Consider the following 18,118-nt stretch of genomic DNA (forward strand, 5'->3'; position numbering starts at 1 on the left):
TTTGCAAATAGTTTCTACTTTAAAGATAATATTTAAACTTACAAGGTCTCACTATGTAGTGCAGTCTGGCCTTGACCTGACTTATGTAGCCCAAACTGGACTCAAACTTACAGTGATCCTCCTCCTCAGCCTCCCAATTTTGGGGGTTATAGGCATATGCCACCATACCTGGCTTACTTTTGTTTTTTAATTGACATGAACATTGTATTTATTGCATATAACAAGTTTCACAATGGTACCTATTGTATAATGGCTATATCGAGCTAGTTAACTTTGTCTGCTTATTTACTTCAACTAATTCACTTGTTATGTAGATGCATACTGATATTTTTCCCCACAGAACTGTAGAATTAGCTATATTATTTACTAGGTGACTTTGGCTCAGTGATTTTATTCTCAAAATCACAGTTTGCTGATGTGTCAAATCGAGTTCGAATGATTTTCAGTATATAATTCTTGATGTGAAATTTCGGAACCTTTAATTCTGAATTTGAACCCTCATGTTTTGCTAGAGGCAGGAAAATGAAAAAGGAATTTCAAGAGGTAAATGACCTTTTCAGGTTCTAACTGGAAAGAAATCTAAAGGGGACCGCTTAGATTTTGGGATTTTGCACAATGCCTTCATGAATCTAACTTATGTGGAAGATGGAAAAACTATGTCCGAAATTCTTTTCTTTTTACCTTCTCTCTTGTCTGAGACAGCTTGCTCACTAGTTATCCATTTTCCTTACCTACACATGTACAATTCCAGATTAACTCCTAGGGCTCTGAAATAATTAGTTGAGTGATATTTAGAAGTTATTTTGAATCTCTTCATAATTTTGATTTTACATGAAAGGGGAGTCATTTATAGAGATGATGATTTCCCTATCAATGAATGCTCCAGATTTTTAAAATAGTAAAGACAGATTACATTAATAATAATAGCTAGCATATATGGAATGGTTATTGTATACTTGATTCTGTTCTCACTACACATATTTCATTCCTTCTTCTCACTGTTTGAGGTGAATATAGTCATATGTAAGGAAACTGAAGCACATAGGGATTAAGTAATTTTCCAAAGTATTTAGCAGTAAGAATTCAGAGCTCATGTTTTAAATTGTGTTCCAGCTAACAATATTATCTTTCTATTATCAAGCATTGCACATCTATAAAATGTCTTCCAATTAAGTATACAGTATACTCAGTAACCACAGAATATAGTTCTTACGAAGCTAACTGTCTGCTATAACAAACTAAATTAAATCGTTCTTCATAAGAATTGACATTTAAAATTCTAGAAGGTACGCCAGTACCTAACATTTTTATATATAATTTGATGGTTTGATCTCATGGATGTACCTGCTCTTTTATTTTTGTTCTTTATAAACTTAATTATAAAGAATCTTCAAAACATGTAGCACTGAAAAAAAACCATATAGCACTGGTTAAGTTTTAGGAAGTAGATTAATCATGAAGTGACCCATTCTTAAAACTTTAGCAGGGGAAACATCTTTATCAGCATAAAACATGAAAATTAGCAAGCAAAATAAAAAATTTTTCTCAGGTTGATGAATGTAGAAGGCTTCACACAGACAGCAACATTAAACCTCATACTTAAGCATGAACACGATTTCAGTAAATTGCAAGGTGAGAAATATATTCTAGGTAAAAGGAGCAGGACGAGCAAAGATTTGGAAGGAGGAAAAGAGAATAGGATAACTGATAACATTTATTGACTACCTACTCTGTGCCAGGAACTTTATAATATTCAATTTAATTTATACAACAGACTGTGGTAAATCTCAGACTTTATTCATCTGGGAATTCTATAAACACTTTAAATCAGTAGGTTTGTGTGGGTATACATTTCTTGTATATTACCTGGTACTGTTGATGCTCCTTTCACCATAGACCATACTGAATTGCAAGGGTGTGGGTGATCTCTGTTCAGTGAAAGGAGGAAATTGGAATTTAACATTTTTTAAAAATTTTATTTTGAAGGTAGTAAAATACAATAGAACAAGACAGAATAAAGCCAGTCAAGACAGTGGACTGAAATTGGTCTAGAACTTTAGAGCAGGATACCCAGATAACAGTAATAGGTACTGTAGTATATCTTGTTATCTTCACATGTTTATTCAATCAGGTATAGCAAAATCAAACCAAAAACAGAACATTATAGAACCTATCAAAACAGAGTATTGAATAGAGAAAAAATCAGAACAAAGCAAACAGTGAAAATAATATTTTCCTGCAAAGAGAAGATAGAAGGAAATGCCCCATATTTGCTATATTGCTTACAGTCATCCTCCCAAGAGATGCTCAGACCTCTGACCCCAGGACAGCATAATCAACCCACCAGTACAAGCATTTAGTTGCTTTACATGCCTTAGTTGCTATCAACTCTGGCTGTCCTCGACACCATCCAGTTGCTTAAGGTAGGGGGGAAGCATGGGACGTTTGGTTCCCAGCCCGTGCACTGGTAAACTCACGGGGGACACTGACTTGTCCTCTTCCTGACGCACCTCCTGCTTGCTCTGGCTGCTGCTGCTTACCAGGAAGGAGGGCTTGTTACTTTCTTGCTCAGCTCCCCAAGTTCCAACACGGCTGGATCTCGGGGGACATTGACTTGTTCTCTCCCTGGCATGCCTGCTGCTTGCTTGGAAATTGGAATATTAGAGACTAAATTACATGCTAAAAGTCAGATTTTACACAGGTAAATCAGCTTTTATACTGTTGGCTCTGTACCATATTGCCTTCCTTATGGCAATGAAAAATTTCATACTTGATTTTTCTAAGAGTAAAGATTTAATTAAGGTCTTTGTTACAGCAAAGTGAGATGGTCGTGTCTCCTTTCAGAAAGCTTAAATATGGAAGCTGAGTGTGAGATGAAGTAGAAATACCAGGTAGGAGGCCATAATACTGATGACTTGAATTGAGACATTTGGAGAATGAAGGCATATTTGAAGGTTGTCAAATAAATAATTTTGGTAATACTTGACATTCTATTAAACCTGCATATAATAAGGGAAGAGCAAAGGGTAAAAGATGACCAGTTTGAATTGAAGTATGGCAATGCTGGTGACCAATGCAGAAAATCTAGAATGAAAAGTAAGGTTTTTTTCTGGTGGAGATAACAGAATTTATTTTTATCAAACAATAAAATAGAATTCCTGTGTTCTGAAGATTTTTAGGACAGTTAAAAGCGTGTTCTTCCATTACCATTTTGCACAGGAATACACACTGGGATTTTTTTTGCTGTCCTTGACTCTTAAAATATAGTCATTATTCAAGAAAAAAAACCTCTCTCCCCAAAAGAATGACCATCCCAGCTCTTTTGTTAACAAAAAAGTTAAAAGATGATGAAATGTTCTTGCAGTTTAGAGGACCTGAGAAGAGACCATTAAGAATGAAATAAGCCCAAAGGCTCACCATACTTTTCATTTAGAGGAAGATGAGTACTTGAATGATAAATTCAAATACAGTTTGTAAATTTGTAAGATTTGTTCAAGTACCATTTCAGTGATCCAAGTGAAAATTGTGAGATTGAAGTATTTTTTAGGTATCCCTTCCCCAGCTCTCCACCCAAAAGACCTTTTTGGTGAGTATAATGATCCCCAATATATATAATAACAGAATAATGCAGACTTTATTATTATATGTATATAGACACAGAAATATATGCATGTATTACATATACAAAAATAATATTTAAATATTTTTAAAACACCCCAGTGATCTAAAATGAATCACTATTATGCATGGCTATTAGATTTATAAATTATTTTATTGGATAAGATTAGGTTTTTATGTTGATTTATTTTCTGGTTCTTTACACGGGATTATGTCATGTATATAAATTTTGGGGTTTTCTCCCTTAAGTGCTAGTTATGTTAGTTGTATTTTAAAATTCATATTTGAAATACAGCCTGCCTATTATAAAATCATACAGTTTAAGTTCATGGGTCTGATGAGTTTTAACAATTTTATACAATGGGAGCTGGGGATTTAGCTCAGCGGCATAAGTGCCTGCCTTGCAAGCAGGCAGTCATGAATTCGATCCCCGGTACTGATAAAAAGGAAAAAGACAAAAAAAAAAAAAAGAATAAAAAAATTTTATACAATGTACAGTTGTATGATCACTGATGATTCAAATTATAAAGCATTTCCTTTATCCTATAAATCTCTCTTGCACTTTTGCAGTAGTCTCTATCTTTAGCCCTAAACAACTACAACTCTACATTCTTTCTGTATAGTCTCTTTTGTGAATTTTCACATAAATGAGATCATGCTGTCTGTGGTCTTTTGTTTTTCACCCAGCACAGTACTTTTTTGGAATTTATTCATGTATTTCTGTTTCAGCAGTTCCTTTTTAATATTAAACTAGCTCATTTTATGAACTGACCACAGTTTGTTCACTTATTACTTGACCAACGTTAGAGTTGTTTCTTATTTGGTCTGTTAAGAATAAAGTTTGTAAACAGTCCCTTATAAATCTCTTTTAAAATGTTTGCATTTCTCTAGGGTACTTAATATAATGGCTGGGTCATATGATCAATCTATATTCATATGATACTAACATACTTTTCTAAAATAGGTATACCTTTTCCTTATGAGCTCCACATTCTTGCCAACCCTTAGTTTTGTAAGTCTTTTTAATTTATGCGATATGGTTGGAGTATAGTAATTCCTCTTTCTAATTTTGATTTGCATTTCCTTAATGATTAAAATACATGTTTTCATGGACTTTTCATTCATGTTTTCTCTGGGGAAGTCTATAAATTGTCTTATTGAGTGTAAAAGTTGTCCATATCTTTTTTGATTACTGTATATTGACAAATTGTAATTATATACACTTACCTAGCACAAAGTACTGTTGATTTGTAATACAATGTGGAACAATTATATCAAGCTAATGGTATCCAGCTATCAGATATGTTTTTATGATAAAAATATTTAAATTTCTAGCAGTTGTGAAATATACAGTATGTAGTTGTTAGCAATATTTATATATAGTTACATTTTGCAGTAGAACTAAAAAAAATTGAACTTGCTCCTTTTGTCTAATGAAGCTTTGTATGTTTTGTCTGTCATCTTCTCCCATTTTCTCTATCCCCCAGCATATGGTACCCAACCACCCACTGATTTTACTCTCTGCCTCACTTGCTTTAGATTATACGTACAAGTGAAAATATGTAGTATTTTTCTGTTTGGCTTATTTTACTTAGCATAATGTCCTCCAATTTTAATGTTACAAATGACAGACTATGTTCCTTTTGTAAGACTGAATAGTATTCCATGTGCATTTGTGTGCACCCCATTTGCTTTCTTTATTCATTGAAAGCACTTAGATTAATTCCGTAACTTGGCTATTGTGAATAGTGCTGCAGTAAACATGGCAGCATAGACATGTTTCATCATACTTTTTCCTACCTTCCTTTTTTCTTCCTGTCTCCTTTTTCTATTTCTTTTCCTTTTTTCTCTCTCTTTCTTTCATCCTGTAGATTGAACCTAGGGCTTTGCCACATGTCAAGCTTGCACTCTACCATTGAACTACACACTCGATCTCACTGTAAGAAGGAGCATGTGTACAAGAAAATTTGCTATTTGCTTAATATTTGTCCCTTTTTATGTTGGGGGCTTTACTCCTTTTTTGTGTTTTTTGGAATTAAGTATTTGATATAATTCCTTTTATCTGTACTGCAGTTCTATATATTCTCTGAGATTTCTTTTAGCAGTTGCTCTATACAAGGCTCAGCAGCCTACATTCATTGGCCAAATGTGGCCCCTGTTTTGGTAAATAGTTAATAGAGAATGTAGCATGCTCATTCATTATATAATGTCTGTGACTACCTTTATTTTACAATAGCAGAATTTTTTTAGATGATCTACTAAGCCTAAAATACTACTTTTGGCATTTTACAGAGAATGGTTTCAAACTCCTTCTCTGGTTTATATACTCTACATCTTTTTTTTTTTTTTTTCCCCTGGTACCAGACATTGAACTCACTACCTCGGGCTTGCCAGGCAGGTGTTTACACTGCTGAGCTAAATCCGTGGCCTCTGTATCTTTAACTTATCCTAAACTATCTTCAAACAATATAACCACATTATATATAATGCAGTATACACAGTACAATGTATTATGGTCTTTTCTATTGTTAGCAGTGCTGTTACCAATTTTTATTCCTACATTCAGTTCTTGTTATTCATAGTAGCTATGTTTTATAGTCACTGCAAACATTAAATTAGCAAATACTGAGCCATTGCTCCTAGCTGAAATACAGTTAGACCTCTGCAGGCCTTTGTTTATAGTATTTATTACAAAACTTTGTCTGTTTAAAGATACCTTAGTTTATGTATACTGTCATTAACATTGTACTCAATGGCTAATAGGTCTATAGCTTATGATTCAATAAAATTTATTTAACTCAGCTAGAGTTTGGAACCTTTAGTCTAATGGAATTTGACAAGCTTAAGAACCAGATAAATAATAATTTGAAGATTGGTTCTTCAAATATGTATATAAAATTGAATGTTGTATGTGTTTGCCATTTCATTTTTCACATACTGAAAGTGTAAATTTTAATCTTAGAATTCAAGAATTTAGTGAGGTCCCTCTCTGATTATATGTTAATAAGATAGTTGATTTTAGATTAAATAATATTACTAACTTTCCTTTTTCTTTTCTTTTCTTTTCTTTTCTTTTTTTTTTTTTTTTTTTTTTTTTTTGTCTTCTTTGAGACAGAGCTCTATGCAGTTCAGGCTGGCCTTGAGCTCGCTTTGTAGCCTAGACTGGTCTCTAATTCACAATGATCCTCCTGCCTCAGCCTCCTGAGTGCTAGGATTACAGGCGTAAGCCAGCATGCTCAGCTCTAATTTTCCTTTTTCTATCTGGCAGTTTGTGGAGAACTGAATAATATGATAAAAGTATCCCTTCCCTAGTTGCCTTTATCTTCTGATTTTGCTTCAATTGAACAGATATTTATGGTGTACTTATTTTTTTCAATTATAGTGCTTGATACTATGAGGCTCCCAAAATGTAAGACACATTTCCAGCCCATAATGATTATGCTCCAGAAAAGACAAGTGAATGTCAGATTAATGTAATATAAACTAGATCATGATATTCCCTGAACAAAGGTATAAATGATAAAATAACTCAAAGAGAGTTACTGCTTGTTGAGGATTTATGAAAACAAATTTTAAACCATACTTCTTGCTTTTACTATTATCAACCATGGGACCTCACCTGAGGTACATCTCAGCCATGGGTAAACAAGGTAAGTTTGACATCCTCAGCAGTCAGTAAAACAGAAACCTCTCTATGCACTTGTAGACTCTTTTGCATGGTCAAATGAATAAATTGTTGTGATTTTTACTTTTTTAGGAGTGTTGTAAATTTTATATAAGCCAGATTTAGTTTTTTAAGAACTTTATTGTAATGTCTACCCCTCTCATTCCCTGGAAGTAACATTTTTAGTGCAGGTAAAAGAAGTAGTGATTGTTTATGTAAGGTATTATCGAAAGATTACTTACAAAATATTTGATGATTCCCAAGGCATATCTTTGATCCAGATTCATTTCCTCAGCTCTAAACGTAACACATGCTGTCTCATTAATTAGGCATTTTGTGCTCATTGTTCTTAGACTTTGACTATTCTGTTTTATCCTCTAGTTAGGTCTTTTTCTGCGTATGTGCTATCCACACTATTATATTTTAACATTCATTGTGCAGATTGTAATTGTCTCTTTACATGATTGCATGTATTATAAAACTAAGCTTTGTGAAGCCAGATATAGCCATAGTAAGTTTTCAGTAAATATTTTTGATTGTATAAAGAAATTCGTAAGGAACAATATAGTATTGTAATTTAAAATATGAGTTATTGGTCAAGCTAGGTTTGTGTGTATCACTTACCTAGATCGTGTAACCTTGGCTTCTTACCTGAAAAATGACATTAAAACTAGCATTCATCTCTTCAAGGGTTTTGGTGGGAGGAGAGAAAAAGACAGAGACAGAAAACCTAAAGATATGTTATTAAATATTTGTTTCTGAAATAGCCCACTCACTTAAATACTTACTTACTTAAATTTATTTCTAAAATAGCCCACTTACTATGTACTTAACACATAGTAATTACACAATATATGTTGGTTTATCAATAATATTAATCTGATTTAGTGGTTTCCAACCCCCCCAAAAAAAGATATTAACCCCTGTGCTTAGAGAGCCTTCTCTGTTGGAAATACCTTAGTCAGTGGTGAATGAAAGCTACTATCAGTTAAGTTTATGTTATCTTTTGATTTTATGTTTTGTGGAATGCACATGAATATCAAAATTTATTACCTACAGTCTTGAAGACAGTTGTTTCCTCTTGAACTGTATAGATAGGTTCTTGGGGAATGATCAAGAAATACAAACAAGAAGCAATCCATTGAAATATCACTGTGGATATAGATGTTTTTCAGACTAATACTGTCTGTGTCACAACAGATAGCAACTTTTGATATCCAAATTAAAGACAGATGGTTGCTGATGCTACAAAACAATTAAATCCAATTGCATATCTCAATGCTCACTTTTGATTTTAAATTGAAATTAGTATGCTCATTCTCTCATTTATAATTTGTATTAGAGTCTGATGTAGAAGATTCACAACTCGGAGACAACTAAAAGCCATTGAGCCCACAACTAACCCTTCTCCAGCTTCTTCAACCAGGAAGCAAGAACTGTAGAGGACCACCTGAGTGGCTCTCCTTAAGTATAAAGCAGTTACCTCCAGTCTAGCGTAACCTGGCCCTAGCTCCATGTACCAGTAACGTACAAAGATGGCTAAGCTGTTTCCTTTTCCCAATCAGTTGACTCTAAGCAGTGTAAATAGGGCTAGCTGAAATAGTGATGCATGATTTTTGAAGCATACATCCTGTTTCCCTGTTTTAGTCTCCCTTAAATATTTGAGCCCAGCAAGATGGCAGAGCCATACAGCTCCGGGGCTGTCAACTGGGTTTAAGCCTCACGATAAGAGGCTATCATTTCCTAGGGCAAAAAAGGTTTATACAAAAGGTTTACAGAGCTGAGACACTGTCCCCTACACATTAACTACTGTCTCATTTATGTTTTGCAGATTGGTTTTCTAAATACCCTTCTCTGCTATACATTGCAGAGGTGCCTTCAGGCCTTACGGTACTCACGCAATTCCTGCCATTCTCACAGTCGCTCATCCTTAGCCACTTCTTTCTTCACGAATTAATAAAATCTAGATTAGGCTCTGGGTTGAGGCCTTTGTTTGGTGAACCGTCATCTGGACCAGACTCAGGACCCCTTGTCTGCCCTTATCTGTAAATATGTCTTAATGTCTTTATTCTCATCATGGGTTGCACTAGAAGTGGTCGATTGGAATTAACTCACCAGGATTCCAATAACATTTCCATGGGATTACAAATATAAATTTCAGGGCCAGGAATTTAGCTCAGCGGCATAAGCACCTGCCTGGCAAGTGTGAGGTCATAAGTTCAATCCCCGGTACAAAAATATATATGTATTGGGGGCTGGGGATTTAGCTCAGCAGGCATAAGCGCCTGCTTCTAGAGCAGGCAGTCGTGAGTTCGATCCCTGGTACCGATAAAAAGGAAAAAGACAAAAAAAAAAAAAAAAAAATATATATATATATATATATGTATTTTATATTTCTCAGACAATGACAAGGTTGGAAAAAAGGTATTCCCAATTGTCTACCAGCTATACTGATGTTCCTATTGATGTAGAAAACTAGAGGTTGGTGATGTATCATTTATGTGATTTACTGGATCTTTTTAAGCTGCATGTGAAAACTTGTGATTATTAGACTATTCTTCAGTATATGATGTGTTTTAGATTAATGATGATTGCTTTTATGTGACTTCACAATCTCATAATAGTTTAATTCAGTTGATTTAGACAGTTACTATTGTTGAGCAGTTAAGTGAATAATCATACTTCTTTTTATTTCTGTGCCTTTAGAATGTTATATAAATTAATGAAATGGAGATATTTCTCCACCATATACCATTTCCAAGACTTAAACTGCCAGAAGTGCCTATATAGCAACTGTAAAGAACAAAGAACAGTTAAATGAGATCTTTTTTGGTGTCCAACAGGGAGAGGAAAACTAACCAAAAATATATAACTATGTCCTTTAGGAAAACAGTAATTAAAAGTAGTGATAATTATTACAAGAAGGGGATTAGGGGATTTAGCTCAGTGGCACAGTCTCCTGCTTGGCAAGTGCAAGGTCCTGAGTTCAATCCCTAGTACCAAAAAAACAAATTATCACAAGAAATTGGTAAAACCAAGTATAAGTATAATTTTGAAGTTTGAAATTTTGAAAAAAATTGTAAAATGATTGTCTTATGTTCCTGCAAAAGACTAATACAATTTTTATTTCTAAAATTATTTTTTCCATTAAAAATCTTATTGAGATTCTTTTTACCCTGGCAGTGCTATTCTAAAATTTGTCTGACATTTTTCTAAAGTTGGCAAGATCATTACTTTTAAAATGTGAAAAGGAAAAGAAAAAAGAACCACAAATAACTAAAATTATATATTACTTAACTGGGAATAAGCCAGACAGTGATATATGTTTAGATATATGTAAGTAAAGAATGATGGAGAACCTTTTTCTAAAAATGCTATTTAGAAAGTCAGGGGTTTTTTTGTTTTTGTCTTTTTCATTTTTATCGGTACTGGGGATCGAACTCACAACCTCTTGCTTACAAGGCAGGTACTTATGCCACTGAGCTAAATCCCCAGCCCCTAGAAAGTCAGTTTTAAGCAGTCAAAGGAGTACGAACATAGATTTCCACTTTGACACTTAAGGTAAGTTTCAGAGAAAGTAATGGTTAAATATGAAAACTTACATCAAAGGAAAATAAATATCAAATGAAATTGACTTGTTAAACGTGGAACAATGAGATAACTCAATTTCAGGTCAGTAAAAGGAAACACCAGGGAAAACAATAGTTTGTACGTTTTACTGTTTAAAATTGTAATATAAATGTGGAAAATAATGTCAACAAAATAAGCCTCAAGAAATATTGTATAAGGTTAGTATGTCCATTCTACAAAATACTCCATATTGGTAAGGAAAACTACCTAAATAAATATTTGTTCTAATGACTTCAAAATATATTTCACAAAAAGTAAACTGGCAAAGCTTACAGGGAAATGTTCCAATAGTAGTTTTAAAATAAATGTAGATCAAGTATTGTGTTTAATTAGGAGAAAAATGAATTTAATATGTGAACAAAGAACATATGACAAAATCTCAAATAGAAAACAATGACTTGAAGCCTAAATTAAAAACTAGATTGTATTCTAACAAGGATAATATAAAACATGGTGAGGGGTTTTTTTTTGTTTTTTTTTTTTTTTTAACCTCTTCAACCAACAAATTATTTCTGGTTTGAGTTTTGCTAAAAACTTGGAAATGACCAAAAGTGGTCATTCTTTGAATTTCATCCAGTTTCATTACACATCCTGAAGGTGGAGTAGGGTGGAGTTTCTTTTGTTGTTGTTGTTAGCATAAGCCAGAACTTAGCTTCCTTTTTTTTGAAGCTTTGAAACCCTTCCAACATTGTGTACATTGACATTGATGCTTGTCTTACTCAGCTCTAAGGTTCAGAAGCGTCTTATTCTTAATAAAAGTTTGGTAAAAGACACATTCTAGATGCACTTAATACTAAAAGCATAATGCTACAAATAGACTATGGTGGTAATTACTTGCATTAATGAAATTATTTTTGTCAGCTGAAAAGAGTAAGAAATGAACAAATAAACACTGCCTTCTTGTGTCAGTGCCTTCATTGTACCTAAGCTACTCCTACTAATTTAGATTACTGTTTAGTTTGTGGTCTTCCTGGGATTGTCAAGCCAGGTTCTTCCAGAATATTCTGAAATTCCGTTATTCACTACCTAAAGGCACAACTGAACTTTTCTGTTATGCTACATAAGAATGTAAATTAGGCCTTTTACTATTTTATTGACATATTACAGTGTCAGTGTCTAATTTTAATGCATAAAACCAAATCAAACCCATAGTTCTCAACCAGGGAGATTTTGATTCCTGTTTGGGTCATTCAGCAACATCTGTAGACTTGGTTTTGTTGTGGTTCTTACAGTGCTAAGGATCAGCCCAGGGTCTTGGACATTCTAGGCAAGCACCCTATCATTGAGCCACATCCACAGCCCTTTATATTTTGTTTTGTTTCATTTTTTTGTTTTTGCACTGCTGGGGACTGGTATTTATGGGGCAGGAAGGCTGCTAGAATGCATAGGAGAACCCTGCAGCAGTTAACTGGTCCAAAATGTTAATGCTGAATTAAAAGTGACCTAGTGGTACAGACCTGTAATCCTAGCACTGTAGGAGGCTAAGGCCAGGAGTATTATAAAATTAAGCCCAACTTGGGCATTTAGCAATTTAGGTACACAATGCCTCAAAATTTAAAAACATTAGAAACGGGCTGGGGATGTAGCTCAGTATGAAGGCCGTTAATTCAGTCCCCAGTACCAGAAACAAACAAAAACAAAAACATGAGCTAAATTAATGCAGAAATATAATTTCTGAATTTGGAGAAATGTGCAATTTCTGCTACTGCTATTGTAGGATGTCAGGAAGTTAGAGAATATGACTATTTCCTACATTAAAACGTGAAGTATAACTTGAACTCTTTCCAGTAGGATTCCTAATTTGGCTTAGGCATTTTTGTTTAAGAATAGTACAGTTTCTGAGTATGAATAGAGTTAAATAATGAATAAATTTCAACCTTTATATAAGATTCCTATTGCTTTTCGTCACCTGTTTTTGTTTTTGTGGTGCAGAGGATTGAACCCAGGATTTCATGCATGTCAGAGCACATACTTTATCATTGAACTTCATCCCCAAATTCGTGTTTCTTTATATTAGTTTATAAAGCAAAATTGACACCAACAAGTCTCTGCCACCTAGAAATTTAGAAACTGAAAAGACTGCCTTTCTATTGCTGAAACTCAAAGAACTAGTGGTACTTAGAACCAGCCAAAATTAGAAGGTAACAAATCTAAACTGAGATTGATCCAAATTAAAATGTGCTGATCAGCTCTTTAACTGGGAAGCCACTTATAGGTCAGATTAAGTAAGCAAATCAATTCTGAGGGAATAAGCCAAAAGCCTGGCCCTTTTACATTGATCACTCATGCATGGATTCCAAATGTTGACATTCTGTAGTTGGCTTTGTTATTAATACATTTTAAAAATCCAAGGAAGAGATGACAGTATAATATCTCATAGTAGAGTTTTGGAATTGAGACAGACTAGGTATGTAAATCTTTTATTTTCTCACATTTTTTGTAATGATGGGTCCTTTTAAAATCACTTAACATCTGAGGAATTTTCTCCTCTTTGAAGCTACTTCCATTAACAAAATTACGATGATTAAATGTAAAGCTGTTAATACAATGTCTGACACATAATTAGTAATGCCTGTGGTTTCAAAATTTATTTAAATCTGGAAAGATCGTGGGTCCTGTAGAGATCTTAAAACTAATAAATACCGAACTATGTATAGCACCCTGCCAACATTTAATATTACTTTGCCATTACCTTTTGATTTTACTATTTGATATAACTAAAAAGTGTGTTTATTTTACTAAAGTACAAGGATTACTTATTTAGGAGTTTCCAGGAAGTTAAATAAAACTATGCCAGATGCTTTGTATAGTTTCTGACATATAAGCACTGCACTCTCCACCTTTTTGGTTTCATATGCCAAAAGGCTTAGAAAATATTTTTTATAATGCTATTAATTTGTAAGTGAACATAATGAATTGGAATAATGGGCAAGAAAATTGGCAGGAAGAAATTGATTTTAAGTTATTAGTGGTATTTAGTAAAATTGAAATTATTCTGACTAAAACTGACAGTCTGCTTTTAGGTGATTAAACATTTGATTTTAGTTTTGGCCATTTATATAATTCTAGACCTAAGATTATAGCATATGCAGATTAATTTAGGAATGATTTTGGCCTGTTTGACTGAGTACATTGTGTCTGTAGAAATGGATTGAGTGTAATTTTCAGGTTCTGCCAAAGTAGAGTGAAAACTCCAGCTGTATCTTTTGTTTTCCAGAAACCAGTTGTTATTCTATGTTGTTTTGTCTACTCATTCTTTCTACTGCAGCTGTGTTGCATTGGTGTGGTGACATCCTGTTCTTTACCCCTGCATTTTTCATCTAGGAAAAAAGTGACAGGCAGCCATTATTAATCTGGAGGCTTGAGATGGAAAAAGAAATTTGTTTTAAACTCAGGTTAAAACCTTGGCTGGAATAAAAGGTCCCAGAAAGTTTGAACTAGTAAAACGAAAGAAAAAATTTTGGTTAAAGGCAGATATGAAAGCAGCTTTTCTGGTATGCAATGTCCAGAAAAATCTTGGGTTGAAAATGTCAAAAGATGAGAATAAATTCAAGTACATATTGAATAATGTTTGTGTGCGCATGGGTGTGTGTGTGTGTGTGTGTGTGTACATGTATGTGTTTGGAGATAGGATCTCACTTCAGGCTGGCCTTGAACTCACTATGTAGCTCAGACTGGCCTCCCACAGGGCAGTCCTCTTGCCTCAGCCTCCGGATGCTGGAATCACAGATACCTGGCTGACTCATCTAGACTAAAGTGCTTTATATTTTTATATAGGAAGTTATTGAGAGTCTTCAATTAAATACTTGACAAAACTTGGTAATAACTTTAATATTAGACTTACTTTGAGGGAATGGTTCTTAAATTAGCTGCTTAGTACTAACAAGTTTTATTTAATAAATTAATGCCTGTTAACTAAGTTCAAGGTCTTGGGGATTCTGTAGGAAACCTAAACAGAGAACATCTTGCCACTTATGTACTACCTTCTGGTTTACCTACTTCAAATGGTAGGTTTCAGAAGAATACTGTGATGATTTCTTTGACTGAAAATTTAAAAACACTTTATTATTCAGTGTCTTAAGTGCATATGTCTATGAAGCTAAGAATGTTCTGTATATTGGGTTCATGGTGTATAAAAATTTATATAAAGTTATCAAACCTTTAATTGAGCTTAATGTAATGTATTCATTATTTCATTTTTTTAAAAAATGAAAATATATGTTAAAACTCCAATGGTTTACCATTGCATTTAGAATAAAATCTGCACCCTTCTACAAATATTTAGTGATAAATACTTATTTGGATAATGTTAAACTCCAACATTATCCATTTCGATAATGTTAAAGATATTTGTTAACATGCAAAAATCGTTACTGACCAAGTTAAATAAAACTTGAACTTTATACCAAGCTAACATTTTACTGACATAATTTTAATGATAGGGGCTTAAATTATTTACCTTAAAGAACTGTCAATATAGATGATGCTTGAAAGAATTTTAGTATTGAGACCATGTAGTTAGAGGTATAAATTAATATGATCAAAATTAATTTCTATACAATAGTTATAGAACAATAAAAAAATTTTTAATTCTTAAAGCCATCTCTGATGCAAAAGCAAAGGGAATCCATGGGAGTGGGAATTTGATAGCTTAAAATTTGGTTACTTTCTCATTTAATTGGGGTCATTAGGACTTCATTTTATATAATCAAGAGAAGTTATTGATCTATCTTTAGAAAAGAAATGGGAAAAGAAGTAAGGGTGTTAGAAAGAAGCCAAATCAAAGGCTAAATTTACTTCTCTGAAGTCCTGCTGTTCATTTCCTCTGTCTTAATCAAAGCTGAAGTGGGCCAGGGAAGGAAATATGGGCCTGTCTGGTTTGTGGAGGGTTGTCAACTTCCTTCCAGTTTCCCAGCCTCTCTGTACTTTTTGGCTCCCATTTTTCTCTGGAACAAAATTTTTCAACTTGATCGTGGACATTTTGGGCCAGACAGTTACACTCTAGTGGCTGTCCTGTGCATTCTACAGTGTTTTATCAGTGAATGTCAGCAGCTCAAGTTGTATGAAAGAAAATTGTCTTAAGACAAAGACACATATTCTCAGAAGTAAAATATTCCCAGTTGAGAACCACCACCCTAGAGGTATATAATAAATCAGAGCTGTAACCCTAACAGATCCTGCATCTGCCACTCTTCTAGTTTGCTCCCTGTCACAGCTGTCTTTTCTCTCCATGAGAATTATTATGGCTTCTATCTAGTTGCCCCTTCAAAGTCTCATGTGCCTCATAAGAGGGGTTTTTGGAAGTGGCTTGAATTAGAGTGTGTGAATGTGGATTAAGAGTGTGATAATTAAATTAGTCTACTGGTTGACTTACTCAGCATTGTTCTGGGTGCGTGAAATGAGAAACCCCCACCCAGGGTATGAGTGGTACTACCCAAAAAGGCTTATTGTCTAGAGGGAATAGAAGCAAAAAAAAGGCTTGTTACTTCACTGCCTCCTACCTCCTTTGCCGTGGAGTGTTTCTCTTCAGTCCCCTTCTGTCATCTGTCTATTCTGCCTTGGAGCCTGGAGCGAGCTAACCATGGACTAGAAATCTCTGCAAATTGTGGACTGAAATAAACCTTTCCCCTTTGACTTGTAGGTGTCAGGTATTGTGTCTCAGTGACTAGAAAAGTAGAGACTATTTTGAAGGCATATCCACCAAAACAGCAATATTATAATAGTTTCTGGTGCCCACCTCCATCCCTATGTCTTTACTGGGAATTGAGCCCAGTGCCTTTGTACTAAACTGCATCCCTGGTTCTTTTTTCATTTTGAGACAGGGTCTCACTAAATTGCCCAGGCTTATATTATACCTCTACAAATGCAGTGTTCCAGAGTGCTAAAATCAAAGATGTTCCTATCATGCCCAGCTAATACCAGATCATTTTAAGAAATTCCATTTACAAATTTTGAAACATAAAGTATCTTCTTTTATGTCTTTTGAGATATTGTTCAGGACTTTTTAAGGGCCTCCCTCATAATTAATAAGAGTCATTCTGAAGAATGCATAGATTTAGAGTTTTAGAGTTCAACAATCCACCAATGTAAGTAGCTAACAGAAAGGAAATACATTCAACTTCTTGTAATAAAGTAAATACAAATTAAAGCTAAATAGAGATGTCCTTTTTTACTTAAGATCAACAGATTTGGTAATTTATTATAAAGCAAGATGTGGAGCAAACAAACTCTTAATGTATTGCTTGTTGAACTAGAAATTGGCATAGCCCCCATAAAAAGAATTTGGCAGTATCTTAAAATTTTAAACATGTGTATGTACTTTGACCCAGAAAGTCTTTTAGAAAAGTTGTTCCTTACATTCACTAGAAATGTGAAAAAATACATGCATATAAAATTAATGGGTAATTGTTTATGATAACAAACTACTGAAAACAAGAATATCTAAGACTCTTATAGCACTCAATTCATCAAGTGTTCTAGACTCCATACAGGCTACCTGGTTTAATCTTCATGGTTATAAAGTATACTGTTTCACAGATGGACAAACTAATGTTAAAAATTATACAGTAATGCAAAACAGTTGGCATTAATTTTACTGATCACTTCATATCCCATCAAGAGTAACTAGTCTACACAGTTACAGAAAAACAGAATAAACATTCTTTGTTAATAGAATGATCTCCAAAATATATTCCTAAGTAAGAAATTTTTAAAACAAAGGTATATACAGTGTTTATACTATGCTACCATTTGTGTAAAAGGGAAAAGATCCATGCATTTTTACCTTATTGTATAAAAAATATCTTTAAAAAGTAAAAAAAACTGGCATCGTTGATTACAGGGAAATAACTAGGTAAGAAAGACATAGATTGTGTCCTCTGCTCTTTACCTTTCGAATTTTGAATCATAAAAATGAATTGCGTATGTTTTTACCCACCTTCTGTTTTTTTTTGTTTGTTTGTTTGTTTGTTTTAAAGGAGACTAAGACCAGGCAAAATAAAACAGAATAAATCCAATCAAAACAAAACAGTGTAATACAGGATTTCAAAACAACCTAATAGGAAATCAACAATGGCTACTGTAATGCCTCTTGTCGTCTTCATAATAGCTGCCCAGATCATCAGATCTAGAAAAATCAAACAAAATAGAAAAAACAAAACAGTGAACACAATACAGGACTTCAAAGCAAGATAATAGTAAATCCAA

The 18,118-nt window shown here is 33.8% G+C and overlaps 1 protein-coding gene across 5 annotated transcripts in view; it reads left to right on the plus strand.

Moving 5' to 3' along the window:
- Prkd3 (protein kinase D3) overlaps positions 1–18,118 on the plus strand; it is an 86,359-nt gene that overhangs the window by 8,760 nt on the left and 59,481 nt on the right. The window lies entirely within an intron of this gene.

Source organism: Cavia porcellus, unplaced genomic scaffold, assembly GCF_034190915.1.
Source record: "Cavia porcellus strain 051 isolate PalLab524CR breed Dunkin Hartley unplaced genomic scaffold, mCavPor4.1 scaffold_1, whole genome shotgun sequence".
In the NCBI taxonomy this organism is placed as follows: Eukaryota; Metazoa; Chordata; class Mammalia; order Rodentia; family Caviidae; genus Cavia; species Cavia porcellus.